The sequence below is a fragment of the Physeter macrocephalus genome, chromosome 18 (assembly GCF_002837175.3).
Source record: "Physeter macrocephalus isolate SW-GA chromosome 18, ASM283717v5, whole genome shotgun sequence".
In the NCBI taxonomy this organism is placed as follows: Eukaryota; Metazoa; Chordata; class Mammalia; order Artiodactyla; family Physeteridae; genus Physeter; species Physeter macrocephalus.
Window position 1 is genome coordinate 23,151,936 of NC_041231.1, and position 10,183 is coordinate 23,162,118.

The window sequence follows — 10,183 nt, forward strand, 5'->3', positions numbered from 1 at the left end:
CTACAGTACACACAAAAACACACATGCTAGAGAAAGATCTGGAAGGATATATACCCAGGTGTTTACCTTGATTATTTATAGATGATAGGATTATGGGTGTTTCTTACTTTATACTTTGTGTTTTCCAAATTTTCTGCTTTGAGCATTCTTTTTTTTTTAATAAGAAGAAAATAAAGTTATAATTTTGCAGTCCTGTGACTTTTATAAAACGAGCGATTATGTTTACAGCAGTTTAGCTCCTATTTATCTGATCTTGGTTATGACTGATTGAAGAGCAACAGGAGTTACATTTGAATTTTTCATGTTGGATACCAGAATAGCAACATACAGCCCCTTAATGTAACACATAGCTGTTTGGAAGTAGAGGTTTTACATATTTGTAAGCTGCTCTTCCCGTTTCAGGTTGTTCTGTAAGTAATCATATGGAATTTTTAAATAAACATATTACATGTTATAGATCCAAAAGAACGTTGTCCTTCAAGATTTCCAAGCCTAGGAAATTACATGCTGCTTCAAAGATGCTCCCAGTGAAACCTCTTCGCTTGAATTTCACTTTTGATTATCGCCTTTAAAGCTACTTTCTGAACCAGACAAGAAAACCAGGCTTCATTATTTCAGCAAAAAGCCAGGAATTACCTGCTTGATTGTCCCCCAAGGCATGGTCTGAATTTCTGTTCGGTCATTTTCAAAAATCAAACGCAGCCACATGGATAAAATTTACCGTAAGAGGCAATGTTGTAACCAATGTCTTGTTTTCTCATGGAAATTCCAAAAAGGGAAACCCAAATGGGGTTTGACGAATGGAATCATTGTTGGAATAAGTGCAGAGCCTCACGGTGACTACTTTCAAGTGTGCTGCGTTCATTTGAAGCATAAATTCAGGCGTGTGTGTGTGTTCATTTGCATTATTTTATAGTTCTCCATCACGGGTTTCAGTTCTGAATATGATATTTGCCTGGCTTTATTCACGAGGGCATACGTTTCCAATTTTAAATAACTTTGAAAGATTCCCGTGTGTCTGCTCTTACAGTTGAGAGGTCTTGGTGATTCTGGGATCTGGGGGAAACTAAGTCTAAAAGAACACGTGTAAACACATATGTCGAGCTGGGAGACCTAAAGGTCACCAGAGACCCAAGGTTTTACTTTGTCTGTTAGGTCTGACATGTAGGATTGGGCACTGGTGGAATCCCAGGTGGGTGGAGATCCCAAGGGTGGGTGGCTCCCCCGTAATGGACTCCCTCCCAGCTCTCTCCGGGGTGTCTGTGAGCTCTGGGTCAGCACATCCACATTCTTGTCTTTGCAGTTCCTGTAAAGGGAAAATTCATTTCTATGTGAATCTCTCATTTCTGAGTTGGGTGTCATTATCTTTAGTTTACAGTGGAGGGAGGAAAGGCCAAAAGAGCTGGGGTCTTCCGATGACAGGGTGATCTTGTCACTTGATCGTTGATTTGTTTGGTCATTCGTTCATTCAACTATTTAAGTGCCCACTCTATGCCACTGAGGAATTTGTAGTGCGCAAAACAGACAGATCTCTGTCTTCATGGCGCTTATTTCTAAGGAGGGAGACAGATAGTACATGAGTAAATAAATCAGGAAACGAGTCAGAAGTGTACATAATAATTTTGAAGGAAGAGGAGGGAGAGGGCTCTCTCTGGAAGAGGTCAGGGAAGGATTCTCTGAGGAGGTGACATTTCAACTGAGACCCGAAGGCTAGAAAGATGTAGCCATGCAAAGAGCTTGAGGAAGAAGATCATGCCAGGCAGGTTGAAGGCTCCAGTGCTCCTACCACATCATAAAAGGCGTGGAATAATTGTACCATCAATACATAAAATGGGCATAAAGTAATACTATCCTAAATAAAGCAATCCTGACATAGGTGAATTTCAGAGAGAAGAATTTGTAAGGACATGAGACAGGATGGAGATCTAAACTATATTTTCTTTCGTGATAAACCAGAAAAGTTAGTTTTAACATGGACACTTAACTAAGAGCTGTTTTAATTTTTAAAAATATATCATTGCGCTCATCATGAGATAGAACTGTGTGAGAAGCCAGGTTCTTCCACTTTAAGATTCTCTTTGCCCTAGAAAAATCTGGCTTTATTGGATACTGGAGCAGAGCATTTTTGAGAGTGTGTGTGTGTGTGTGTGTGTGTTTGCTCTGCTCACATGATTTCTTTTCCCCAGAAGGAGACCAAACTGTTTATAGGGAAGACAGCAACAAACAAACAACTGGGTAATATGCTTCCAAACATTCAGAAACATGTGACCTTTCAACCAGCACAGAGATCCAGTGGGCAAACAGCAGGCCAGCCATGCTTGTTTCTTTTGGAGCACACATGTTTCTGCTTCCTTGGGGATGACAATATAAATTGTACAGACCATTATCATCTCTTCTCCAGAATTCTAACTTCTGAATACTGACCCAGAAAATGCACAGTTTGTTCCCCTGGAGCATAAGATTCACGCTTCCCCGGCACCTGCTGGAGGGATGAAAGAAGATTTCGTTGGCCTCTTCTACCTTCTGCTGTTCTGTGTCCTAAGACAAGCATCCAGAAGAGGCTATTTTCTGTTGCCTGGAGGAGAGACTGGCTGTGCTGTGCCAATTGGAGTCTTGTAGGTGTGCCAGAATCACAATCTCCCTCCGCCATTTCTCCCTGGGCCCCAAACTCTTTCCAGTGGAATGCTACAGCTTACTTGGAACTAAGGGATGAGTTCTCCCTCTCTCGTTTTCTCTCTCTCTCTCCCTGCCCCCCGCCCCGCCCAAAAACAAAAATTTTGGTGTCGTTTGGTTTTTTGACTCTTTTTAGGACATGTATCCTTCTTCTAGCTAAGCTGGGACCCCAGATACATAGAGAGAGTGGCCTGATCTTTCCACTGTTGGTAAATCAACCTTCAGATTCCTTTGTGGTAGGTTCTTAATGACCATCTTAGCATTATTATTCGTTTATTTCTCTGTTTTTACCCACTGCTTCAAAACCTACAGTTTTGTTTGGCGTTTTCTTATGGTTTAAATAATAACTCTAACAGAAGACATCCTCTTTGCTGACTTGGTCAGTTTATATTGGTAGCTACCACTTTTCGTTTCTTCTAAAAAAAAAAATGTTCCGTTGAAAAATTACACATCATTCATGGAGAAAGTCACTGGAATGTAAGCTCCACGAGGGCAAGGATTTTCATCTTTGGTTTACTCCCCTTCCCCAACGTCTCATGTAGTGCCTGGTACACAGTATCGCAAGCAGTGAATATCTGTTGTGTGACTGAGTGAATGAAATTGACATCAGGCTTATGTGTGTGAGGGAGGGGCCCTCGCAGATGCCCTCTTCTGCTTCTCATAAGAAGGTTCCTCCAAAGTCACAATGAAGCCTTAGAGTCACGTTAGATGTAAAACTATCAGGATGCCAAGTTAGCAAAAGTCTTGGAAATGAATACTTGTTTTTCCAAACTGTTCTATGAATCTGGTAATCATTCAGACATATATTGACCATTAAAACCACAAGCTGGGCTACATAAGCTGTTCAGGAGCCGTGGAGACAGTGGATGAATTAATACTGGGAAGGAGCACTTAGTGACAGGCACTGGCCCCTCCACATCATAAACTGGTTCATTCCCTAGCTTCCTACACATGAGATGCAAATGCCCCTGGCCTTCCCAGAAGGTGAATTTTAATTAGAACATCCAGATGAAGTTTCTGCCTAATTTAAATCCCATGCATCATCTTATGAGACGCAGTAACCTGGAGTTCTGATTCTATTTGTTGCCGCTTCCTTTATTACGTTTTGTTTTTAGACTGAGAGCTAGGAGGCTGACCACACACATCTGACATTGTTTATGGAGTCGTGGACTCTAATAATTAAAGTCCGCTTAATCACGATGGGACGAGGTTTGCTGCCAACAGCTTTGTCAGAAACTAGAAGGAGGTCGGTGGTGACTGAGCATGGCCGTGGAGCCCACCCGGAGCTCTCTTCGAGTTACAAACAGCCTCCCCTTGAGCCCCTCTGTTTTGGAAAGAAAATGATTTGGTTACTCAGTTACCCAGAGAAATAAGACTGATGTCTGCTTTTCCTTGTGGGGGAAGTTCTCAGATAAATAGCAGTGGCAAGGAGAGGAATGTTGGTGACCCAGAGGGAGTTCTGCCTTCTGCCCTGAGGGTACCTGGAGTAGCGATTTTTATCCCAGGGCGGGCAGTTTTGCCTCCCAGGGGACATTGGGCCAAGTCTGGGGACATTTTTGGCTGTCTTGACTGGGGAGTGATGGGTTCCACTGGCATCTAGTAGGCGGAGGCCAGGGATGCTGCTAAACTTCCTACAATGCACAGGACAGTTCCCTGCCCCCAAAGTCAATCACGCCCAGGTTGAGAAACCCCACTCCTTTTCGTGAGAATGGCCCTGCCTGGGGAGGAGATTCTTCTGTTGTTGCTTTCCTGTTCTGATATGAAAAAATGATCGCCATTTTTTAGCGAATTGAAGGCAGACCTGATATCAGCCGTGGGTGGGATAGGCAGCCTAAGCAGAATGATTTGAAAGACACTGAGAAAACCCGGACTTCAAATATTCCTCCACGTGAGAGCTCCAAGACCTAGAATTCCTTCAGTTGAAACCTGGAGAGGCCCCGCACGGGAAGTCAGGATTCCTGGGTCTTGAAGCGAGCTCTGCTACTTCCAAAAGCTTTGTTGAGCATTTGCTACACTGTGCCCAGCCCAGGGCTAACTGCTGTGCACCTATTCTTTTTTTTTTTTTTTTTTAACATCTTTATTGGAGTATAATTGCCTTCCAATGTTGTGTTAGTTGCTGCTGTATAACAAAGTGAATCAGCTGTACGTATACATATATCCCCATATCTCTTCCCTCTTGCGTCTCCCTCCCACCCTCCCTATCCCACCCCTCTAGGTGGTCACAAAGCACCGAGCTGATCTCCCCGTGCTATGCGGCTGCTTCCCACTAGCTATCTGTTTCACCTTCGGTAGTGTATATATATGTCCATGCCACACTCTCACTTCGTCCCAGCTTCCCCTTCCCCCTCCCCTTCCCCCTCCCCGTGTCCTCAAGTCCATTCTCTACGTCTGCATCTTTATTCCTGTCCTGCCCCTAGGTCCTAGAGTCTGTCATACAAAGTGAAGCACGTGTTCTCTTGTTCCGTCCTCAGCAACCCTGTAAGATGTGTGCCATTCCTACTGCTAAGGAGTGCATGTGGGTTACTACGGAACCTGCCCAAAGTGACACGCTGGTAGGCTTGGCGCTGGGATTTTACAACCAGCTATGACTGATGCCCAGGTCTTTGCCGGGAAGCAAGACCTTACTTTCCTGAGCTCTGAGGCATCTCAGCTGACCATTCTATGACTGTTTTCACCTGTGGAAATTGGGGAAATTAAATTCCATGACTTGTAGGAATCTTTTTAAGGCTATAATGTCCTTATTTGTTCCTTTGTTTTATATCTTGCCCTCTTTAAAGGTTCCCTTTTAAAATGGAAACAGTCCCAGGATAGGTAACCATTGGAAATCCCCATGGAGGGATTCGAAACCTCCCTGCATATCACTAATCAGGTGGTGAGTTTCTAAAAAAGCCTGTTTCCACAGTCCCTCACCAACACTCTGCTTTAGCAGGTTTGAAGTGGGCTCCGGGAACCCTTGTATTAACCTCCCCCTCCCTTAATCCTTGTATTAATCACGCCCAGGTGATTCTGGTGCGTGAGGTCTGAAGACCCCAGTGAAGAAGAGTATTTTAGCCCCTTTGGGGGAATTAGCTTAATCTACTGGTTTCCCTTCAGGTAAGGACGCTGGCCACAGTGGAAGTTCAGTGTTGTAAGTGAGTTGTGGTTCCCAGGTCCCTTAGGCTGGCAGGGCTGGCTCCTGGTGACTCCTGTCCTCAGACTCATCCCAGGTCAAGGGTCCCCAAACATAGCTGCTTAGAGTCACCTGGGAAGCTTTTAAAGCTCCCCCTGCCAAAATCGTACTCCGGGTCAATTAAATCCCAATGTCTGGGACTGGGAACGGGCCTCAGTTTTTTTTTGTTTTTTTTGTTTTTCTTTTTTAAGATCTCCAGATAATTTCCACGCACAGCAGTTTGAGAACCCCTGTCGTGGGTGTTACAGATTCCACGCCTTTGCTGCTGCTGAACTTTCACCTGGAAGGCAATTCCGCTCTCCTGGCTCCATATATACGAATCTCATCTATCTAGTGAGACACAGGGGTAACCCACTCTTTTCTCTGTGGTCTTTCCAGATGCCCTCTGCTCACTCCTCTGCTTTTTAAGCTACTTTTAAGGTATTTATCTTACCACCATGTTTGTATTTACTGCGTGTCTTCCATGAGCTAGATGGCATCTTCCTTAAGGGAAGGGGCTCTAATGTATGTGGCTCTGGGCTGATGGGAGCAGAAAGAGTAGGAGAGGGTGGGTGCAGAAGAGACAAGACACCCCCAATCGAACTTTCTGCCCTGGCTTTCTTCATGACAGCAGAGGGAGAGTAATAATAATGGTTACAGGAGGTCACCGTGGCACTAGACTCCTTGAATAAAATATCCTAGTAAAACTTTTGAACTCAGTTTTCTGGGGAGGAACAAAGAATCCTTTCAAATATAGCACCTTCTAAATAATGACGTTTGACTGATATTTTGAATTGTGACTTTTGCTGACAAGTGGAGGAACAATTCAGAGTGCAAACCAGCTTTCCTCACCAGGATGTTTGGAATGACTAGTTAATGCTTGGGAAGGGATTTAAGAATAAGTAAAAGCACTCTCTGAGCTTTCCTTCGTCCCTGTTGGTTGTTTCCACCCTGCTCACTTAAGAAACAAACCCTGGACTTCCCTGGTGGCGCAGTGGTGAAGAATCCGCCTGCCAGTGCAGGGGACACGGGTTCGAGCCCTGGTCCGGGAAGATCCCACATGCCACGGAGCAACTAAGCCCACGTGCCACAACCACTGAAGCCTGCGCGCCTAGAGCCCGTCAGCCACAACTACTGAAGCCTGCGCGCCTAGAGCCCATGCTCTGCAACAAGAGAAGCCACCGCAATGAGAAGTCCGCGCACCGCAACCAAGAGTAGACCCTGCTCGCCACAACTAGAGAAAGCCCACACACAGCAATGAAGACCCGAGGCGGCCAAAAATAAATAAAGATAAAATGAAATTTTAAGAGTACTTTCCTTTAAAAAAAAAAAAAAGGAAAGAAACAAACCTTATCTTCCTGAACCGACATGGTGGCTCAGTTTTCCCAAAGATGGGAGTCACATAGGAGCTGCCTGTGGGCTTGATGTTCCCTGAAGCTGTGCTTTGATTGGCTCACCTAGAATTTTAAAACTGATGACTATTTGGGGAAAGATCTGGATTTTTTTTGCCTCTCTTGAAAATTCAAAAGCTCTTTCTGTCCTGAGCTTGCTTTTTGGGGGACAGCAATCGGGCTCTGCCCCTTTCAGTTGAGACCTGTGTGCTCAAACTGCCACAGTCCCCAAGCCTCCGTAATTACGCACAACCCGCTTCAATAATTTAAGTTGCCTGGTTGAGTTCTCTAGGTTGCGGTATTAGCATCACCTGTTAAAACGTAAAACACTAATTGCTGGGCCCCACCCATCTTCTGTAAGGAAGAGTTGTCACTTCCCCCTTTATTTGTATGTGTAGATGTATATATATCTACACACATATATATGTGACTATATATATATACACACACGTGTATGTGTGTCAATGTGTGTATATATATATATGTCGGTATGGACTCATGCATATTTATATACATGAGTTATAACCCAATACTATTGTTATTTCTTTGGGTTATCATCCAATACTATTGTTCTTTGGGTTATAATCCAATACTATTGTTATTTCTTTTCTTGCTCACGATGTCTCAACTTTGGGCATTGGGGAGCTCTTTCGGATTGGCTCCTGTGCCTTTTCAGTGAGTCTCTTTCCCCCCACCCCATCAGGTTTTTTTTAAGCGCTTCTTATAGCAGTTTCTGGCACAAGATGCTCCAAGCTTATCTTGTATTTTCCCTCCCCACCCCTAGAATTAACTAGTTCTGCAAAGATTTCTGATTTGCTTTATTGGAGAAAGGTATTTAGAAAGCAAGATCTGAGTACTAGGTGTGCTCATTGCTACTGGGGTATCACTACTTCTAGCCTTTCTCAGTGGACAGAGCTGGGAAATATATGTATGTATCCTAACTCAGGCATACAAACACATGGATTTATTTCTGTATTTATCTGTAAATATATGTGTTTATATTTTTATAATAATAAATTTATATTTTTATATAAATATATCCTCTATTATTATTACTCTCCCTCTGCTGTCATGAAGAAAGCCAGGGCAGAAAGTTAGATTGGGGGTGTCTTGTCTCTTCTGCACCCACCCTCTCCTAGTCTTTCTGCTCCCATCAAGCCCAGAGCCACATACATTAGAGCCCCTGTCCGTATAGAAACCTTCAACTCCAATCCATTACCATAGGGTTCGTACTAACCTTGCAGATATCAGATTTTAAATCTTTTTAAGGCTTTTTAATTTTAACAGTGGCTCATGAACATCCTTGGGTGGGGGGGGGAAGAGTAAGCTTCGCTTGATAGCTATTTTATAGATACTACTAAAAAACAAACAAACAAATCCCAAGTTTAGCGTAACAGAAATGTCAGCATATCCCCATGTTTAGTCTCCTGCAGTCCCTTCAAAAAATCTTCTCTAATTTGGAACTCACAGCCGCCCTGTTCCTGAAGGTGGGTAGACCTGCCTCATTTCCCTTCTCATACGAACACAGTTTGTCTCCAGCCCTACAGAACAATGGCTATTGTAACACTGAGCTGGCACTTGTGGCTTCTAAATATAAGCCAAGACACTTCTCAGAGATTATAATCAGAACTGTGCTTTACATGTGAAATCTTATTTTGAATTCACGTACACAATTACTCAGAGACTGAATTATACTGCCTTAGGATAGTATAAAAACAATAGTTTTAATTATTTTGGGGGGAAGGGGGTTACAAATGTAACTTGTTTTCTTAGGAAGGTGAGGTGACTACAGTCCTTGAGAACTTCACAGATACAGATTAACCATCAGCTGTGAGGTTTGCCTGTGGTTCCTTCATGTTTATTCATGAAGCAGCCATATTTGGATGAGGTCCTCCTTCCTCTCATTATACTTAATGTAAATCTAGTGGTGCTTGGATGTATTTTTAAAAACTGTAGAGAACTGGAAAGAGGATGGCTCATGGGCCATTCGAGGTGTGGCCCCCTCAGTGGTTTGGAAGACATGCTGGGTTTTGAACAGCAACACTTATAATTACGGAGGTGTCATCCTTTGCATAAAAAAGAAAACAAAACCAAGAAAGCAAAGCCCTTCTACTAACAAGCTGTAGTCACAGCATGTGTTCAGCCTTTCCAAAACCTGTCTTGGCATTTGTTTCCGGCCTGGTGGGGGATACCTTCCACCTTTTTCTGAGCACTCATAAAACAATACAAAGGTAAACATTTGGAGGGGAATTAACAGTCTCTTTGGGGTAACAGAAGAGAGAAGTCACCCTGCTATTAATGTCAAAGGAATTAATCATGGTTTACGTAGGTGATTTAGTGGCTTAACTTTGCAAGTGGTTGAAACACAAGAACCCAACAAAGTTTATAAAAGATGCCAGCTTGGAGAACCAGGGATGGAGGACAGCTTACAGGACTATCTGTCAGGGAGTTGAAGGCATTAAAGGTTATTGAGATGGTGCCTGTCGCATAAGAGGCCACGCGCACTTCAGATCTGTGTTTCTCCAATTTGAGTGTGTGTGAGACACAGCTTGGAAGTTTTGTTCAAACGCAGATGTTGGTTCGGTAGGTCTAGGGAGTGGGCTTTGATTCTGCCTTTTAAACACACCGTCAGGTGTGGTGCCTGTGCTCCAGGCCAGCACATCTCATGTTGCTTAGCAAGGCTGTAGATTGTTCTTGTACCTGTGGCAGGTAGTATCGAGCTGCTGATACTCCCTTTAAGTACTTCCAAATTAGGAACATGTTGCACTCTGAACGCTCAGGGGTTTAGGGACCAGAATAGCTTGTTGGAGTGGAGGTACTTGGCCAAATACTTTATTGTGCATTGTGCATATCAACAACCTCTTTCACAGGAACCAAATTAGAAAAACAAAAACATTTGCAGGCCATGTTTATTTACATTTATAGAGCTGTGCCCTTAAAAGAAAACAGGAAATGCAATCCCTGTAACTAA